This window comes from Aulonocara sp. 'chitande type north' Nkhata Bay, linkage group LG16 (genome assembly GCF_057382095.1).
Source record: "Aulonocara sp. 'chitande type north' Nkhata Bay isolate Kocher_YH1m ecotype deep benthic linkage group LG16, A_spYH_male_GT1.1, whole genome shotgun sequence".
Lineage (NCBI taxonomy): Eukaryota > Metazoa > Chordata > Actinopteri > Cichliformes > Cichlidae > Aulonocara > Aulonocara sp. 'chitande type north' Nkhata Bay.
In genome coordinates this window covers 35,142,136-35,163,381 of record NC_141359.1, presented here as the reverse complement: position 1 = coordinate 35,163,381, position 21,246 = coordinate 35,142,136, and the positions used below count along the sequence as shown (strand labels likewise).

At 40.1% G+C, this 21,246-nt stretch overlaps 1 long non-coding RNA gene across 3 annotated transcripts in view; it reads left to right on the top strand.

Annotated features, from left to right (window-relative positions):
- The window catches only part of LOC147311993 (uncharacterized), a 130,450-nt gene that overhangs the window by 4,811 nt on the left and 104,393 nt on the right, over window positions 1–21,246 (top strand). The window contains exon 4 of one of the 3 annotated variants that reach the window (XR_015125422.1): window positions 169–1,471. The exons of the other annotated variants lie outside the window; for them this stretch is intronic. This is a non-coding gene — a long non-coding RNA (uncharacterized LOC147311993). Of the gene's footprint in view, window positions 1–168; window positions 1,472–21,246 lie in introns of those variants that run through there. 3 annotated transcript variants of the gene reach the window in all.

The following is a 21,246-nucleotide window of genomic DNA, read 5'->3' as shown; positions in this document are numbered from 1 at the left end:
TCTTACCATTTCCTCGTCTGCTGAGCTGCACCACCCAAAATGTATAAACAGACCTGATGAATATGTGTGTTGATGGATGCAATAGCACGCATTTCAACAGCAAATTAAACTGCACATGGCAGTATGGAATGTACTAGCATTAAAGTTTCCTATTATGTCTGTTTCCAGGTTTCCCTTACAGTGTTAGATACACTGCATGAAAGGGAGATGGACCTCACAACATCTTTGTTTATCTCAATGCATCAAATTAAAGTAACAAAAAAAAAAAAGATTTCCCACCTGGCCTGAAAAAAAAATTCCAAGGTTTAGATGCACTTTTTAATAGGAATGATGTAAAATGTAAAGTATTTAATTTTTTTGTGTGTGTAATTGATGAAAGCAGGGTTATTGCTAGTTGTCTTCCTTGACCAGTTTTTATAGGGTCCATTTTAATATCCCATTGTGGAGAAGTGGTTGTGCTAGACCTTTGAAATGTTTTAGGGTAAATGTATGGACTCTCAGGGGTGTAGCTCAAGTTAACACAGAATGATGGATTGAAAGATGTAGAGTCTCTGGCAGCAGATTTGGAGGCCTGTAAAAACCACAGCTTTGTAGGTATGGGACTGATTTTTTTTTTTTTTTTAGCATATTCTCATATACATAGCACATTATTTATAACAGTCCAAATCAGGTGACTGGTTTGACAGATATTACAGTTTGAATGTGGTAGGAAAAACACACATTTTCATCTAACTTTAGAATAATATTCCCAAATTACAAAGCCAAGTTCCAAATCAGAATTTCTTTTTATTTGTAGAAAGGGTGAAGTTAATACTACGGCCAATATGCTGCTGCTGCTGATGATGGTGATGAACTCTCTCCAAGACGGAACATTTCCATGTAACACTTTTTAAAGCAACTTATAAGATATTTCCGGAAACACTTTTGAGATGGTGAGAGTTAGAGCAGTTGAGTTCCACATGCAATCAGAAAAGTAAAGATTCTTGGAATTCAAAAAAAAACCCCAAACACCCCAAACAAAACACGCCAGTGGCGCAATTGCTGGACAACACACTCATAACTGGCTCTGTTTTAGTTTTTCGCTAACTGCTTTAACACAGCCAAGGTCTTTGGACTGCTGAGCACAACATACCAGCACTATTACTTTTTCCTGACTCAGAACATGTAATGAGCTTTAGCTTGTGGCAAAGATAATCAGCATACATTGTTTGTGCATTGTTCTGCTTTTGAAATGGTTCTAATTTCTTTTAGCTTTTAAGAATTGTTTCAAAGGTTGGCTGTGATGAACAGCCAGGCAGTTGAGATTCTTTCGGGACAGTCATCATATTTGTGTGAGCAGAATGGGTTTGAAGCTCTCCACATTTCTGCTATTCTTAATTGACCGGATCTAATGACATTATTTATGTTTTTTTTCCTGTGAATAAGGACTATTTTCTTGTAATTGGATCACATTTGAAATATGTAATTGGTTGATGTCAGTGCTAGGCATTCATTCTTTGCATAGTTCACAACTGCTATTTGTGGTATTTTAAGCTTTAAAGAGCTCGTTGACATTTTGAACGATTGAGATGTACTGCCAAAAAAATAAAATAAATAAAAAATCCCAAATTCCACAGCTTTCCCAACCTCAGTCCTTCATGTTAAGATTTGTCACATTTGTCAGTTTGGGATTTTCCCAGGAATTTTCAAGAGATGTCTAAACTTCAGAGGAAAAACAAAAAAATGTAAGAACAGCACTGTGAAAACACAACGTGGATTATCTGCCATCGTGAGCAGGGATAAGGCGCACGGTTCTTAAAAGAAAACAATCCAAAGAATTTGCATGTGCAGAAACTTCCAGCTCCAAGATGTGTTCCTGAGCGACTGAACAGGAAATCTTGACTTGGAGCGAACATAAGCATCTTTTTTCACATTTCATTTTTAACATTTTGTCTCCTTTTTCCTGTTCCTGTCTGCCACTGGGGCAAAACACCAGCAGGAGAGGGATTGTGTTTGATTGTGGTGGACCAAAACCCAGACTACTGACCAATACGCACTTTGAATCGGGCTTCGAAGGATCAGATTCAAAGTGATGGAGTGGAGAATGGAAGCAGGCAGATCTCTGTGGGTTGGAAGACTTTGTGAGTTGGGAAAGATTTTTGCCAGAGGACAGCCAAGTGGATGGCATCTGTGGTCAGCAAGGCATTGCCTTTATTTCCTTGGATCAAAGTTAGCCAGGACTCGGTCTGTTTAAAGTAGGCTTTGTAAAACTCTAACTTGGCAGCTTTTAACTTGGAATAATAAAAATACATCTGATTTGTAATGCACCTTTCATACAAAAATGCAGCTTTGTTGCCATGTTCCCAGTGAGCAGCCATTTCTTAACCACAGTTTTTGTTATGTGTACCCTTGTGGGTCACATGCAATTTTGAATAGCTAAAGACAAGATGGAACTTAAAAATATACAAACGGCTTCCTGCCGACTAAAGAATTCAGGTCAGCTGTTTACATGGGATGTGATTTTATTCTAGTCTTGTGTTTAAATGTCACAACACATTCAATCAGAACAGTGTTAAATGCTTTGCATGACTCATGGTTCAAAATAATCCTTGTTTTTCAGTCCTTCAGTTCATTCTGTCTGAACAAAGCTGTTTTAGCTCCTATCCTTTATGGCCCCTCTCCCTTTAAACCACCTTTGTGCTGATTAATTGCAAGAGGCAACCAAGGTGGGGAGTCGGGGGCAATTTAGACTCTCTAATTAACCTAACAAGCAAAGAGAAGAAGCCAAAGTGCCTGAAAAGAGCCCCCCCATGCATTGGGAGAACATTGAAACTCCATAAAGAAGGCATCCTCAACTAAAAAACGTCTTGCTATGAGGGAACAGCACCAACTACCACATTATAACACATTATTAAAACTTTGCCCAGGGTTCATGTTAGCACCCTCAAAAGGAAAAGCACAACATATAAGATTTTACGTTGAAAACAAACTCTTCACAGAGTAGTTGAGCTTGGAAGCCAGCAGTCTTGGAAATCAAAGAAGCATACATCCCCACGCATTTTAGGCCAAGATGGGATGCATGAATGCAGAGCAAGGGGCAATGCAGCCAGCAGTGAATCACATTAAAGCTCTTGTGTGGTAGAATTCTTCTTTTAATCTGTTTTTGAAAACATTTACTCCGTTGCATTGAAATTCCAGCTGTTTATTCAGATTTAGGTGTTTATATGGAGCATTTTTTTAATCTTGTGTTTGGTTTTTAATGCGATTAGAATCATTATACCACGCGCCATGTAAATGTAGCTATTCTTCTACCAGCCGCAGGCCTTTTATTTACCCTGTAGTCAAATATTTTCATTCTAATTTTCATGAGTTGATTTGTAGCTTAGATAGCCTGACTACACTAGACCGCATACATGTTCTTCCCAGCTGCCTTTGCTAACCACGTCTCAGTTGTGTATTCTATTTATGCCACTCATGACACCAGAGAACCAACCAGCTTTGCCCGGGCTTTATGACAACACCTGGCTTGTATTTAACAGGCCTATAAATAGACTTTCCTCCAAATGCAAACCACCTGGATGGGGTCAAACCACTGTCACACGCATCCATTTCAGTTTTGCCAGAAAGAGTTATCTGAGATGTAACGATGGTGGTGAACAGTGATTTCCATAGATGATATCCATCAGAGCCTGTGGTCAGCCCTGTGGTCTGTGAAGACTAAGCACACACATGGAGGCTTTTTGGTGTCTACTCCATCATTGCTAACCAATGTAAGTTAAAGGGAAAAAACGTGATTTACTCTGAGTGAATTTTAATCGTCTTGTAATGGTTTTACTGCTTAGTCCCGCATAACTGATGGGTTTGGGATGGGCCTTACACATGAAATGTCTGTGTTTGGTTTTCAGTAATTGCTTTTGCATGACTTGGTCACAGGTGTCAGGCAGAGACTTTTGGTAAATGTTTGGCATGGTAGAGTAAGAAAAGTTTCAGGGCCTACCTGGAATAGTCCGGGCTTTAAATAGCGACAAGGCGTTACCCGTTTCCTCTGCCGGTTCACTCACAAACACACATGAACTGATGAAAGTTGACTGGAAATTATGAAGACTTGGAGAAAATAAGAGCAATTTTGCAGTAATTGCCGTCAAGCTGTTAGGTCTTCCAGTGCAAAGGCTGCATTGCGTGTTGGGAGTGTGAGTGTGGTGGGAGGTAGATATTTTTAGAATCAAACTCCTCTGTTCCAATGGCATGGCACTCAAGCACAACATACCTTCTGTGCTGTGCTTTCCTCCTTAAGACGAGCACTTTCCCTTCTATGTTTTGTGTGCTGGGCTGGCGGCCAAGACGGTGGCTTCACAAAGGGTCACAGAGCAGGGGCTTTTAATATGACCGGCTTTTGCTGACTCAAAAAAAGCAGTCCGTGGAAGGATTTATGTAACTACATAACAGCAACAGACTGAACTTAGATGTTCCCTTTAAGGAAGGCTTATCTAAAAAGAAAAGATTGCGAGGTTTGGAAAAATGTGATTGTGTAGTAAGACAGTTGTCTATCTTCATACGATCCTGTTGTCGTCACTGTTTACTTGGAGGCAATCTGAAAGCATCCTGTGGCTCATTCGCTGCTCATTTTGTTTTTTGTTTTTTAAATAAATGCCAGTAGATAAGAGTTTTACCAGCCAGGGAGGAAATTATTGTAATTACTTTATATACTACAGGATATTGCATAATTTAGTAGTAGCTTTCCAAATAAAATACATGTAGTCACGTACACCCTGAATAGAACAAGCAGTGGTGACTGCTGTCACCCGGCCACTCAGTTGACAACAGTCTAAGAAATATGGAGATCTGATCCAGTGATTTCAAGCCCTTGATTCAAAGACTAGGATTAGAGACATTTGCACACCAGCTAAATTTAACTATTGCATAGAGCTGGGCGATATAAGATTTTTTCATATCACGATATGTTTTTTTTTTTTCATTTCAGGCGATAATGATATCTATCACGATATAAGCCAAATAACTATATTTGTAAGATTTTAAATGTGCCGTTGCTCACAAGTAAAATGTGAAATAATCAGCAGCTTGTTTTTATTTAAATATTTATTTCCCATAATAAGTTCAACAGGGTAGATGTACTTAAGGAACATGAGACTTTTTCAGCTAAATAAAGGCAAATATGGCAAACTACATAAAAGGCAGCCGCTGAAGCGTTTAAGTTTCAAAATAGAACAAACAAAACAGGCTACTAAATTGTCAGTTCCACTTAGAAACAAAATATTAATTCTAAAAATAAATCTGTTTGTTTTGTAACTTGTCATCAGACAAAATTGACTAACTTTTGTCAATATCAAATAAAGTGAGAACTAAAAGGAAATTCTCAATGTCTCCTTGTTGTATAGCTTAGCTTTTCAAACAGTTACTTTAGTCTGACAAAAGCCGAATGACGAATTAGCGCTTCCAGTCAGAGATTGAGCATGCACCGCTTTATTGTATTTCCAGACTTGCTTTCGGCACATTTACAGTACGCGCTACTCTGTTTTTGTCAGACTTGAAATAGCCGAAATACCTTCACACTACGAAACTTCTATGGCTCTTCCGTTCGACAATCTCTCCGACGTTGGAACCATCATCTGTTTTCTCTTTGGTAACCTTCGGTCACGCTCGGTTGATCTTTCTCTAGTCGGCGCACTCATTTCCTCCATTACCGGGCGGCACAGCGGCTGGCTGCTTCCCAAACAAATACACATGTGCGGCACGTAACAAGTCACGTCACGTGACGCTGCGGCTGTGATTGGTTCAGCTCTGCGCTACTTAATTTGGATTGGCTGTTGTTCTTTTTTTTTTTTTTTTTTTTTTTTAAGAGGACAAGAGAGACGAGGCCTATCGCAATAGTTTAACTTTCCTATCAAGGAAAAGTTATTTCGCAATACATATCGTTATCGTTCTATCGCCCAGCTCTACTATTACAGTAGCAGAAATATAGAGTATTGATAAACAGGTTCTTTTTCTAACTTCGCTCGGTGTTTCACTATGGGAATCCCCTCGGCGCAGGTTCAAAGGACATCATAGCATTTTGATCTTGATTTTATTAATAGAATTTTTATATATACATATACACGCCCGATTGCCACTGTAGCTTCTTTTCAGGCCCACAGTTTGTGAAACTGCCTTGCAGTTTCTCAGGTCATTGCACAGTCTGACCTCAGGTGAAATTACTGGGCCATCAGCTCCTGGGAAAAATGTTACATTATGTTAACACATGCCTGAATGCACTAGATCAGCAACTTAAAGTTCTGCTTTTATAGAGATGTGCATGCTTGCTGATGATGAATTAACCACATGCATTTTATTAGCAGCACTTGGCTGCGACTTAACTCTCTTAATTACTATGGAAACAGTAACCTGTACTTAGTTTTTCACAGGCCATCAGTCCTCTATTTTTTTCCTAAATTCTTTTATAGGGAAAAGATCTAAATACAACTGATGCAGAGAGCAATATAAAGTTGACTTGCTGAATCATGAGAACAATAATTCCCTGTTTCCTTCAAATCCCCCCCCCCCCCCCCCCCCCCCCAAAAAAAAAATCCACAAAAGCATCACATTCCCTAACTATGCCCAAGAGCAGCAGAACTGTCTGTGATAAATGTGCCGTGGTCATAACAGCTGGGGGATGACAGAAGCTGTCAGACTACAGATTAACTCAAAACCCCACTGAAAGCAGTCATGTCACTTCTTACCTGATGTGCACAGAAGAGCTGATATGCACACACGCACGCACACACACGACTGCACACAGAAGTACAAACTAAACTGCCAGCAACTTTGTTTTGTTGCACACATGGCTGAGATGATCTCTTATCATGATTTGCTTTTGCACACATGCACACACAAAAACAGGCATGAAAGATCAAACACATGAGATATAGATCAGAGCACGGATGTGCACAAAGCATATACCGTACACCTCCACCCACTCAAATCACACAGGTAAGTTTTATTGTGTCTTGATGATAAGCCATTAGTACTGCAAATGTTCTTTCTGATTTATTTCTCTCAAGCTTCCCACACTGTTTTTTTTTTTGTTTTTTTTATCTCAGCAAGTGGAAAGAGGTGGAATTGCTTCTTGCCTATACTGTGAAAAAACAGTGCTGGGGTCTGAAGTGATGGCACTTATGTGGAAGACTTTATTAAAGCTCAGATATAATAAGTTGGAGCAAATGATATTGGTTTTATATTAAAACGTTAGTTGAGCACCTTAGAACACACAGTAACTTGTGTTCCAGATTTCATTACTGCAGAATCTGCTTGTGTTCTATCAAGTGGATAAATATGCTTTATTTTGTTCTTCCAGATGCTTAATGGTATGCAAGATAATACTGTCAGAAGCAGGCAGTCATTCACTGAGAGGCTGTTTGTCAAATTCCATTAAGCAACAAAAATGCAGGAACAACATGTAAACTACCAGATATTAGACTGATATCGGACTGCGTGGGTGAGATTAAACATGTCATGCTTTTTTTTGCTGCAAACCCTACGACTAGTACAAACTTCAAAAGATTTGGAAAAAAAAAACACTCCATAAAAATGAAAAAACTCTGCAAGACAACGTTAGCATGTCATAAGTCTACATCTACATGGTGGGCCATTTATATGGATACACCGTAATAACACGGGAATGGTTGGTGATATTAAAGTCCTGTTTGTGGCACATTAGTATATGTGAGGGGGCAAACTCCTCAAGATGGGTGGTGACCATGGTGGCCATTTAGAAGTCGGCCATCTTGGATACAACTTTTGTTTTTTCAATAGGAAGAGGGCCATGTGACACATCAAACTTATTGGTAATGTCACAAGAAAAACAATGGTGTGCTTGGTTTCAACGTAAATGTATTCTTTCATGAGTTATTTACAAGTTTCTCTTTGTTCACAGCCATTCAAAGAGGTTAACATGTGAGGAGCGGATCGAAATTGCGTTGATATCTGGTGAACGTAGTAACAGGGTCATTGCAGCAGATTTCAATGCGAGACGCCCTACGAGACCACCCATCTCACATGCTACAGTCAGCAAACTGCTTGCTAAGTTTCGTGAAACTGGTTCAGTGTTGGATTTGCCAAAATGTGGATGCAAGAAAACTGTCACTAGTGAAGAAACATCAGTGGCTGTCCTAGCTTCATTCAGCAAGAGCCCACAGCGTAGCACTCGCCGCATGTCTCTGGAGAGTGGCATTAGTCGAACATCCCTTCGGCGAATATTAGCTACTCACAAATGGCACCCTTACAAACTCCAGCTACTGCAGCATCTCAACGAGGATGACCCATATCGGTGCGCAGAATGGGCAAAACAAAAATTGGAACAGGACCCTCAGTTCACGCAGAAGATTTTGTTCAGTGATGAGGCAAACTTTTATGTGAATGGTGAAGTTAACAAACAAGACCACCGCTATTGGTCTGACACTAACCCACATTGGATGGATCCCTCCAAGACTGTTGGAACAACAAAAGTGATGGTTTGGTGTGGTATATGGGGTACAACGATAGTGGGTCCATTCTTCATCAATGGAAACCTCAAGGCCACTGGATATTTGAAATTGCTACATGATGTGTTTCCCTCTTTATGCACTGAAGCTGGCACGTTCCCTGAGATTTTTCAGCAAGATGGTCCACCACCACATTATGGGTGCCAGGTCTGAGCATTCCTAGATGAACAGTTTCCTGGAAAGTGGATTGGTCGTCGTGGGCCAGTTGAATGGCCCCCAAGGTCTCCCGATCTGACCCCCTTAGACTTTTATCTTTGGGGTCATCTGAAGGCAATTGTCTATGGTGTGAAGATACGAGATGTGCAGCACCTGAAACTACGATACTGGATGCCTGTGCTGGCATTTCTCCTGCGGTGTTGTTATCAGTGTGTGAAGAGTGGGAGAAGAGGGTTGCCGTCTTCCTATTGAAAAAACAAAAGTTGTATCCAAGATGGCCGACTTCTAAATGGTCACCATGGTCACCACCCATCTTGAGGAGTTTGCCCCCTCACATATACTAATGTGTCACAAACAGGACTTTAATATCACCAACCATTCCCATGTTATTACGGTGTATCCATATAACTGACCCACCCTGTACAATCATTCAAGTGTGAATGCATAGGGCAAAAAGGTGATGGGTTCTCTGGAGGGGCTGGTCAAAAAAGGGAAAATCATGATCATGAAAAGCAACATGATTATTAATTGATTTTGAAATAATTGTGGATTCAAGTGCAGGAAAACCAAATCTTTTCATTGATGTGGCTTTCTTTGCGCTTTAACTATAATTCCCTTGAAAAATAAATATGAACTTACTAATTTAGCCACAGTCATACTGGGAGTCAAATGAAAGGGCCATGCTGAAAAGAAAAACAAGAAAATTTATGCAAAACTGAAAAGATGAAATATTTGATATTATCACTTCATATAAAGAGACTCCTTCAGCTCCAAATCACACATTTCAAGAGACCAGTTGGCAATCATATGGGAGTCACTGGTCGCAATGGAAAATTGTCTATTCCCTGACTGGTTGGTGACTGGTTACTAGAGGTTGCTGGCTGTAGCTAGGTGAAATCTCTTTGTGATTTCTTTAGTCACTAGCAGATTGTTAACCTGTGCTTTTCTGCAAACACTAATCAACTACTCATAGAGCAACTGTAAAACCTAGAAAATCTGCAGTGCAAACTGAAACATTTTCACATTCACATAATAAACAGTCCACATTTCTCTTTTGTGTCACACTTTTCAGTGAAGCTACTTATCAGGGAATACATTTCTTTTCTCCACGGGTAGTTGACGTGGGGGTTGTTGACAAGTGTCTTGGTAGTGTGATTAGGGCCTAAACTTGTGGGTAGGGCTCTGAATTTTTAACCTAACAGCACCCTCTTCGCTCCTGTAAAGACTGCTGTGTTGGGTTTCTTGTTTGCTTTAGCTCATTGTCATAGTTCTGTTATTATTTGACTGTTGGAGAGATTCAAAGTCAGAGCAAATTTTACACAAGCCTTCACACACAGAGTGATGCCTTCCTATAATGTTATTGTGAGCACAATTTTCTGAGGATTATCCCTTTGGACCACGCAGTGATTAATAGGCCTCCTGTACCTTGCAGCACCATTCTTACCCAAATTAATACATTTCTTGGAAAAGTTTGGGACCGGTTTCAACTGTCTGTCATGCAGTTCCATCGAAACTCTCAAATCTCTGTGTGTGCTCCTTGCAACTTGTATTTGGGCTTGCGTGTGCGTGTTGGCATTGTATATGGCATTGTCCTATTTGCACTCCAAATAAGTAGTTCAAATGAGTATCTACTGAAGCACGCACACCAAACGTCATTAATCATTATCCCATCATCCCTCCCATCAGTTTTTAAAGATATTAACTGTAGCGCCTCTGATTGTAGTTGACAGTTTCTTTTTGCATTATTAGTTATGCCAATGTAGTTGTAAAAGCATCATACCATTCATAAAAGTACCCCCATTCGAGTCTCGATGTGCTGGCTGGTTATCAATTAGCAGAAAGAATCAACATGCCACATGAAAAAGATGAGGGGGATTGTTTTTGGCTTTGAGGCTTTTTTTTTTTTTTAACCCGCAGGTCATAAAATGATCAAGCAGTCCTTGGAATGCATAGTGGAACTCTTAAAACGTCCTTCAGTGCCAGAAGGCAAACCTAAAAGGAGCAGAAATATTGCCAGCTGTTGCAATCAGAATGGGAGGAGGTACATTTTTAACCTTTACAATATCACATCGTTTATTTTTGGGATTAATATAAATCGAAGGCTTACAGCAGATGTTTTCATAAGCTTGAATTTTTGTATTTATATACTTGCAGTAAATCATGCCACCTTACAGAGCTGTAATCAGTTTTACACATATCATATTTCTTTCCAGTTTGTCCATCGTCAATAAAGTATGCTGAAACAAAGTATAGGTTTTGTAATGAGAAAACAAATTGGCAACAGTTTTAGTAGTTCATTAAATGGTTAAAATAAAGTTTTTATTTGTCATCATGGTAAAGGATGGTAGGGTTAGACATGACCAAAGGTTCAAATATTTAGGTTGGTGTATGTGCAGGTAATCCGTGTGAGGAATTCGGACTTCTGTCTAGTCTAACCATATGTGTTGAGTATTGTTTGAATACATTTGTACTTAAACCTTGTGATTATGCAGTGCATCCAGTCAGAAGAGAGTTGGCTTAATGGGAAGACCTTAAAGAGGGATGAGCTAAAACTGCTTGTTTTAGACAGAGGATGAAGTGAGGGGCTAAACAAAGACCAGTACAAGCTACTAATGGACCCCAACGATGAGGAGCTGGATGCTAACATGTCCTTTTTAAGCTGGCCAGGGAATGGAAAATATGTTACCTTGGGCTTGATAAAGTTTGATGTATCTGTAGTGTGTTTTCTGTGAACAGTGTATATGTAAATATAAATGATAATATAACAGTAAAACAGAAAATATTCTAAGTGCTTGGTTTGGTTGCAAGCTTTATGCCCCCAGGCACTTGTGTAAACTGCACTTAAGCCAAGCTGAACTGTTTTTTTTTTTTTTTTTTGTGTGCAAACTGCTGTTGAATTCAGCTTGTCAAACACGGCTTGTCTTAATTACCGTCTCATAGAGCGTCCCTGTCATTCCAAAGAAGATTGAGACGTCTAACAAGCTGACACGGTCGTTTGTACTTTGAACTGAGCTCGAGAGTCTAGAGACATTCAACAAAAATGGCCACAACAGATGGGCCTCTCCTCTCTCTGGGAGCTGACACATGGAAAAATGAAGGTACACTGGAATGAATGTGTAGGTTTCTGCATATAGTGGAGATGTAAAATGCGAGGAAAGGAATGAATGCTAGCGTCTGCCCATGGACCGTGGCTCCTGGTACTCGATGCTTAAGTGCGATAGCGTGCATAAAGAATTTATGCATAACTGAGTTAGAGACAGGGCGGGTCGGGTACAACATGAATAAATTGACAGACAAACAGACATATGACCTGCGAGTAGCTGTGGAGTCGTTTGTACAGCCTCGCCTTTTATTGGTTTCACTTTAAGCCGGTCTCCGAATCTACACACTGGTTTCATTTAGCCCAACTCATGCTAGGTGTGGCACAGTGGCAGGCGAAAGGAAACCAAAACCAAATGGGTCCCGGGCTTGGCCCCTTAGCTGAAGCCGCCGTTGGTCCCTCCAGAAGCTGGCTGCTGTCTCGTGGCTGCCCAGGAAGAAACGAGTGTAAATCAGGCTACATAGGCGTGGTCCACCGCAAAGCACACCACTGCACAGCCAGCCACATTGTAGATTGGCACAGGGACAGCCGGCAGACACAAGCCCCGTATCCTAACATGCAGTGAGGGGTTCACGGGAGGTTGGAGAGGCCAGCTGTGTGTGTTACGGTTTCTGAGGGCATTCACTCTTAACGAAGAAAGACACCTCTGGCAAAACGGATCAAGTAAGTGGAGGACGGTAAGGGAAGAGGGCAGCAGGAACACAAGGGCACAGCGAGTGCACTGTGCCAGCACCGCTGCAGCACTAAGAAAACAAGCGCCATGACCAAACTTCATGAGGCGAGCAGTGAACATGCAGTCGAGGAGGAGGAGGAGACGACCGAGTGCCCTGCCAGCCCTCAGATTTAAACCAGAGCTTGAGTTTGTTGATTTTCTCGTAAGAAGGCAACAGTCATGCCAGCTCCGTTTTAATTCACATGGCTACTTTGCATGAGAGATGGTGAAAGCATACCTTTTAGGACTTTGTAAATGAGCCATTTGTTTTAATTTCAGTTGGTGTGCGTGAGTGGCCGCGAGTGGTTTTGCTCTTAAATGTGTCAACGTGCTTGTCTGCAGAAACACTGTAAAATCTTATTTGTGTGACTAATGCAGCACATATTACATTATATTTGGATAAACAACACATGCTCATAACCTAATTTATCCATTCATTCATCTCTCAGAGAAGTAGCACGTGAGGTTGTGAATCTCATTGATATGTGTGCTAGTTTTGCCTGAGCATAACCAGTAGCTTCTAGGGTTGGGTGATCTGCAGAACAGTCTGATGATCCTGTTCCCTTTGTGACATTGACAATAACCAATATCATCACTGCAGGGTGGTCACTACTACTACGTGCCTGTTTACACTCTTCTCAAAGCCCTACAAACACATAGACACAGCAGAGTCCTTCGCCAACAAACATACAACAATGAAACAGTGGTGCGAGCACGAATGTGGACACTCAGACATGTCAGGGACATGAAGAGTTGCCAATGTGAAAATACAGTGGGGAAGATTAAATTTGATAAGATGACCTGATGGAAGACTTTCTATTCCAGTATGCTTACCAAAGCAGACAGTTGAGTTTAAATGGAAAGCAGCTAAAGCTAAATATTAACAAAAATGTCCATGGCCACAAATCCCTGGTGTGTGTGTGTGTGTGTGTGTGTGTGTGTGTGTGTGTGTGTGTGTGTGTGTGTGTGTGTGTGCGCGCGCGCATACAGTATATAGGCCACAACAAGACCCAGATGCAGGAGTGGAAGAACGTCGAAGGATCATTTGCTCTGATGCAAGAATCCAAACACAACAGAATGACAGCAGCGGGCTAAGCTTCAGGCACTGTGAAAACTGGACAAAACAAAGGTTGAACTGTATCACAATAAATAAAAAGACAAATCAACGATAAATGAAAAATGTTCAGATTAGATGCACTACAACACAGACATGACTCAGCCATGAAGGTAAGTGCTCAGAGGGTCCACTCATCATTAACCATAGCCCCGAGCTTTGTAGAAAGGGGGGATACATTTAACTTATAAAACAAGCCATTTTATTGTATTTAATCTAATTGTTACATTGTTTTCTTAGTTACTAGTAATGTTCAAGAAGAATTAAAGCTGCTGCAGGACAGAAATGTAACTCTCAAATGACAGAAGCTTGGTACCTTGCTTTATGTAGGCAAACAGTTAAGCTGAGGCCCTTGCAAAGAGACACATAAAAAGACAGACTGAACCAGATAGATTGTAATCTGTCAGAAGGACTTTGCTGTCCTATTTTTACTCTAGTGTGACTGAGCCATAAATGATCAAAAGTTGTAATGGTAATAAATCAGAATGATCATTGGCTGATACCTGCTGATATGTTAGCAATAATTTAATGTGGTAGATTTAACTGCTATGGTCGAGTTCGATATCCCTATCAGTAAATTGGTATTCACTGTTTCCATTGGTCTGTTTCTGATGCTGTGGTGCAACATAAAGATGGGAGAATATATTGATATTGGTATTGGTTGTCATTCGGACAGTCCTTATGTGTTCTGAGCAGTGAGATGCTACTTTTTAAATACTGTTATGTAAGGTTTTTGTAATCATGTCTTATGTTTCTGGTGTGGTATTGTGTTGGTGTATTTATATGTACACATGTTGTAGCTTTGTCTAGTCACCAGGAAGTCTGAACATGACAATAGCTAAAATGAATCCAGCAACATTTACTGTGAAATAAAGTGGCATAAAAGTAAAACATAAGCACCTCAAAATTGTAGTTTCAGTTAAAGCACTTGGGAGTTATGCCTCTGCCAAGCCATCTGCCTCCTTATGCTGACTTTGTTCTTCTTTTTAACTGTAGGAATGTGGAGTTTAGTTGAATGGGAATAAGTTTTAAAAGACGGGGTCGCCTGGTATTAATAAACCCAACAGCTGAGATCTGCTCACATTGTGAGTCAGATCACCTCCAGGTCTGGCCGGTGCAGTCGCATTCCTATGACAGTGTGTACATGTAGTGTGTCTGCATTTACAACTTGCATTAATGTGTTTTGCCTTATCCAAGCTGGACTCTAGACTGCACATTAAAGTGATTTTTATTAATCAGAAATGTGTGGGTTAGGATTTAGATGTGGAGCATTTGCTAGAACCTTTGAGATCATGTTTTAATTACTCTTACTGGATACATCCTCCTACAAAATGCCAGAGCATGCAAGATTTTGTTTTTTTTAAAGCTTTCTTTAAACTCTTTATGTGCTTTGATTTGTCCTATTCTACGTGTGGGTTGTGAGTTTTGTGTGTTTTTGCATGAAACGTGCTCCCTATGTATCTGTGGCCATGCAGAACATCTGTGTGGGAACTGAAAAACTTGAAGTAATAAAAGCTTTTATAAGGTTACCAAAGAGCATGTCTCAGCATCCTACACAGACCGCTTTTACAATCTAATCAATTTCTCATTATGATGGTGGTTTTGATTTCTATGCCAAAAGGTTAACACCCGACTCCATGCGTTCCCCCAAGAACTAAATGAATTTCTCTTGTTCTGCCAATACCACCAAAGGGGGCTTAAGCAGGCTTATTTCAATTATCTTCCATTAATGTTAACTTTTTGCCCCGAGGTTATTAAAAACTTAGGACTGTCTACTTTGATTTTAGCACATAGTTTAGTCTCTGTGGCAGTTTTTTGTTTTGTTTTTTTTGAATGGAAAACAAGATCTTGGCTTTAGTGAAGGTTTTATTCTTGTGTACAAGACAAAATAATTGCAGATCTGCACTGACACACGTTGACTCATTCTGAATACAAGCTGAGAAATTATCCAATTGATCCTGACCTTTTGAGATGGGCTCTCTAAGACCAGCTCTTCCTCAGTTCCAGACATGGTCTGCTGGCAGTCCTCAAGCTCTGAACCGTGTGACTCCTACAGAGGACTGTCCTGCCAGGCTAAATTTCTTTCACCTGCTCTAAAGTTAGACTGCCCTTTCTTTGGCACTTCCTTGGCTCTACCTTAACACTTGGTTTCTGGAAGGCAGCTGAGCATACCGAGCATGTTCCCATGTGACTTTCTCTTACAGTTTTAACAGAAAGGTACTTGACTTTAAGCTACAGCGTGCTTATCTATCCACACATCTCAGGTGAAAATAACTAGACAGAGTCAACAGCTGAAAGATTTTTGGTGTCTGCTACATTTCCATAGAGCCATCTTTTGTAGAGAAGCACGACTACAGAAGTTGTAAAGCTCCAAACTACACTATAATCTGTTTAAAGAGGGCAGCCTAGCAGATAAGACTTGTGTAAATATTGTTGGAGTAGATTTAGATTGTCGTGTCGAATGAAGGTACCAGCATACTAGCAAGCTTCAGTGTTCGTGTAAGACATGAATGAAAGCCCTATGCAGAGCCTTTATGATTGAAAGACTGTTTTGTGTCACTGACATGATTGTTCAAAGTCTGTCTGCTTGCCAAAACATGCATGGCGTTTTCAGAAATGAACGCATGAAATGTGTCCTCCTCTAAAGATTTTCATACAAATACTTACGTGTCTATTTGGAAGTTTATTCATTAGGAAATGTATTGGGTTTTAAATTTGAGGATTTGGATGTTAGTCCCAACAGTGATCATAGTTTGGACATTATGAGAGAAAGAAATGACACTCAGAGACTCACCATCAACAGCTTAAACGGGAACGTATTAGCTGATTACATTTTTCACTGAAGTCTGTTCCCATTAGAGGTTTTGAGCAGATTTGGCCTTGGGGTCAGAGACGAATCTGAAGATTCTGGGTTGAGTTTTTAGTGAAGCTGTAACGTGAAACTTTGCACATTCATATTAAAAGCTTTTATTTGCTTTTCAAAGCATTCTTTGTCATTTGTTTTGTCATAAATCCACACCCGCTCCCAAACATAATGGCTTGAGCATCAAATTATCTCAAGTGTCAGTGTTAATTTTCTGTTGACAGAATGATGACATAATCAAATAAATATGGGAGGGATTTCTAATGAGTGAAACAATCATTTTAACTTTCCAGTAATATCATCAAATAATTCTGGTGTTATGTTTCTGGGAGGTCTTTTCCCACTCCCAGTGAACTCCTGATACCCTAATGACATAAATCCGAAACGTATTATCTGTAAGAGAGCCATAAGACAGTCGTAATTCTTTTCTCAGTTTTGTCCACACTGAGCGGCAACAAAAGGCAAAACATGTTCCCTCATCAGATCAAATGCTTCTGTTTCCAGCTGTGCAAAAGAGCAACACACAAAATTGTTGAATGTGTGTGTTAGGGCTATGTTGGTGTTCAGCCCATGTGGCCAGTTTTCAGTAGAAGCCTCACTTTTTCCAAAATAAAGACACGTCAGAACAATTAAATTGGCGATATCAGATTATGTTTTCTAGATACCTGCGTCTGAGGAAATGACTGATTTAATCTGAAGAATTTTTTTTTCACTGAGTGCTAATAACTGTTAGATCACTTACTAATCTCTGTGAGATGATGTCTGAATGGCTCTGTTGTTTTATTTCAAATCTAAATACCCTTTAGTTTCCTTTATTTCAGTATTATTATTTTTTTGTTCTGAACTGGAAAATACGCTGTAATTTACTAAAAATCTCCCTTTCAGTCTCACATCTTATCCAATTTACTTTGTATAAAATCATTTTAGATTTCACGTGTTGATAGGTCTTTGTGTACTGTAGCTTAGTTTCAAGAGTTGATCAGAGTCAGAATAATATATATTTTAGGTTCAATGGTATTTCCCTTTAGAGCAGGCAGTATTTCTTTGCGTTCTCTTACGCTTGTTTGCACTGGCGTCATTCTTGTATTTGTCTGACCACTGCATGACCACACATTATAAAATGTCCTCCGAGCCGACCTGCCTCATGCACAAATGTAATTATCGTTATTTGCATATCAGTTTTATCTCATGACATCACTCAGCTTTCAAAATTGGATTTTCAAATACAAGGAAGGAACAGTGCTCATTAATGACAACAGTGAGCTGTGGTGTAATGGCTCAATTACTAATATGAAAATGTATTTCCAGGGTTGTCAAAATAAAACTCTGAAACAGGAAGAAAAAAAGAATTCCCCTTCCAATTTAGCTCATGATGTGATTTCAAGAGATAATTTTACAGCAGATGTCTCCCTTTTGAAAAATAAAATGACTAAATGATTGCTTGATAATCACATAAGTGGTCTTATATTTGTGTGAGTCATGTTACAGTATTGATTGGGAATCCGATTCTCTGATGCCTCTAAACTTCTCATTCAGGCTGTGTGTTACCTCAGATCACCTCACTAAGAGAGGAAAAAAACCCTCATCAGCGCTATCTGGTGAATTTAAAAAACATGTAATTTATTCCTTCCATATTTAGTGGTGACTGTTAATTTGCATACTGGTGATTTGGGCTGTGACACATGAAACAAATGGAAACAGAGAATGTAACAAGACATTTGCAGGAGGATGATGAATACAAAAACAAAAAGATCGTGGATTCATAAGAACTGTTTTTCAAAAACATACAGATGTTAATAATCGCTCTGTGTGCTCGCTACAATCATTAATTAATCAATTTCTGTTTATGCCACACAAGATATTGCAATGCTATGCTGTATCCACACACCCCCCCCCCCCCAACTCTATTAAAACATATACTGAATATGAAATATAAATATCATCCATTGATACTAAAGTGGCTACAACTTCCTGTATCGCTACTCAATTTTTTGTATCAGGCAGTAAACATGTTTATTTCTGTTGTGGATTTTGAGGTTTTTAAACATGGTAGCATATGGGGACTGATTCACTTTTGGATCCAGCCTCTAGTTGCCACTAGAGGCTGTGTTGCTGTGCTGATCAGCTAGCAGGTGTGCGCGCTTCCATTTTCAATGAGTCCCTGGCAAAGTCTGTGATCCCCACATGCTTCAAGAGATCCACCATCGTCCCTGTGCCCAAGAACAACAAGCTCTCATGCCTGAATGACTACCAACCGGTTGCGTGACTTTGGTGGTGATGGTGTTTGAGAGGTTGCTGAAGAACAACATCTCCTCCATCCCAAGCACCACAGATCTGCTCCAATTCGCCTACCGACCCAGCCTTTTATTTTTGGACACATTTCACTGCGTGTTGTACTTGTATGCATGTGACAAATAAAGAATCATGAATCTAGATAAACTGCAGTTTGTAGCACATTTTTCAGCCCAAGAAGCTTTTAATGAAATTAAAAATGTCATTCATTTAAATGGAGGCTTCAAAATGACCAAAAGCATCTCTAAATGTGCTTCTGGAATGGCTTATACCTGCGTTGTCACATGCAGTGTGAAACAAGTTTAAGTGTTCTGCATTCTCTTGGAACTGTAGAGGTATGCTTGTTCCTCACTTTAAAGAATGAACTTGGGTGTAATATGTGAGCAGGCCTCTAATCCAGACTTCCGTCAAACTCTAACACAGCCAGTTTGCCAGCTTTTTATGGAAGGTCAATCAACAGTCCTCTGCAGCCAACCGCATGACAGAATTGAGGGGCAACCAAAAGCATCGCTGCTCTACGCATGAAACGATGAAAGGGCCTGCTCGATGTAAGCCAGTGGAAAAAGTACTCAAGTGTATTTTTTCCATCCTCAGTCTTGGATGTTTTGAAAAACCAGAAAAATACAAACCCACTAGTAGATATGAATCTTCTCTACAGAGTAGCATTTTTTTCACTTCTGTTCAGTTAATTTCACTTTACTGTCTGATGGCTGTGCTTCAAAGGGTACCTTCTTAACTGTCTGCCGTACTGTTCCGGGTCAAAGCATCATCATCACAGACCTCTGGCTCTGTGTAGGAATTAATGCGTTACAACTTCTGTAGTTGATTTAGTCTTTTCCTCTGCAGCCCTTTCATATGCTCAGTGGGTCCTTGGACCTCACCCAGCACAGGAAGCTGAACTTCTTGTGTGCACCTTTCATGTTATTCCAGACAACAGGGAAAGAAGGACACACAAACACACACACAAATACACACAAGGCTAGGCAAATAGGGAAAGAAAGAAAAAAGAGTTGCAGCTAGCCATAGAGCAAAACCGATTCCAAGGATAGATTTCATTATCTGTGTTTGGCAGCTTGAATTTCTGACCTCTGCAGCTGTGAACACTGTGGCTTTCTGACTGTTTTGGTGCCGCGTCGGTGAGGAGTACAACTTTTAGTTGCCCTCAATGCTGTATATTTTGACCGCGTCTAGAATCTAATTATATATGCCATGTGTTCATACAGTAGCTTAGAATAATTTTGATTTTGTTTTGCAGAAAGACAAAAGCGTAACAGTCAAATCCAAAATTCTCGCAGGAAGTAAAATAAAGAAGTTATTTTTCTACACCATGACACGAAAACAAGATGCTCTGAATATGTCTTTCCTTCTGTTTTGTCTCCTTGCTCCTCTTTGTTCCCTGTTGTGCTTTCCACACCATGCTTTTTTGCCAGTGCTTCGCTCCTAATGACAGTCCCAGATGTGGCTTAATAAATGCACTGTTGAACCCCAGATTAACTCTGGGAAGTTCACTGAAGACGCATGTTTCATGACACCGACAGATGAACCCGTTCATTCTAAGTTGGAAATTGTTTTTGCTCTTGAAGAACAGAGCATGCAGGAGGTTTGGGGAAGGTGGGGGAACCTTCCTCCCTGCACGCCCACAGAGTATGTTTCACATTAGAGACACATCATATTTCATGTCATTTTATCAAGAAGATGGTCAGGAGTACAGGCTGTATGGAGCTAGTGAAACCGCAAGCTAAAAATACATTTATGTGCCACGATTGAGGCTGCAGCAGTACGCCCATTGCATGCATTGAAATGATTTTGTGTGGATCAACATCAGCGGCTTCAGCAGGCTTAAAAACACACTCTGTGCGTTTATATGGCCATATGTTATAAAAGCCGGATGTATCCATATTGGACGTGAGTGACAGACAGAGAATAAGCAAGCGATGAGACGGAGACTGGAAAAAATGCAAAGAAAAAGACTCTGAAGACCTGTTTGTCAGTAACTACTTTAAAATAACTTTTCACCTTCTGTGCTGGCAGACTGAAAATGAGCCTGGTCCTGAGCCAGGTCTTGAGTCTAACGTGTTACATAAAGATACTTCTAACAAACCACTAGCAACATATTTGAACACACTGGATACAGTTTATGGTATTAAGCCTTTTGACGAGCATGGTTAATGTTGAGCGTGAAACTGAGATATCCGAGCATTAGTGACTCAACCTAACCAAAGATTCTGTGACAGCAAAACTACACACATACTGAAAACAAATCAAAACTCCCACAGAGGACACAAACCGTTGACTCTCTTCTGATTTATGCCATAACCACTTCTCTTGCCTCCCTATATGGACTTTTAATGCTCTTTTAAATAGGAAGCTGTAATATTTTCGGGATTCAATATTGCCATGGCTGATGAATCAATCTACCATCACCTGGGGACAGCTTTAAAACGTCCTCTACTACCTGTCGTCAAGTTCAGATCCAAAGAGTTTTTATGCGTGCAT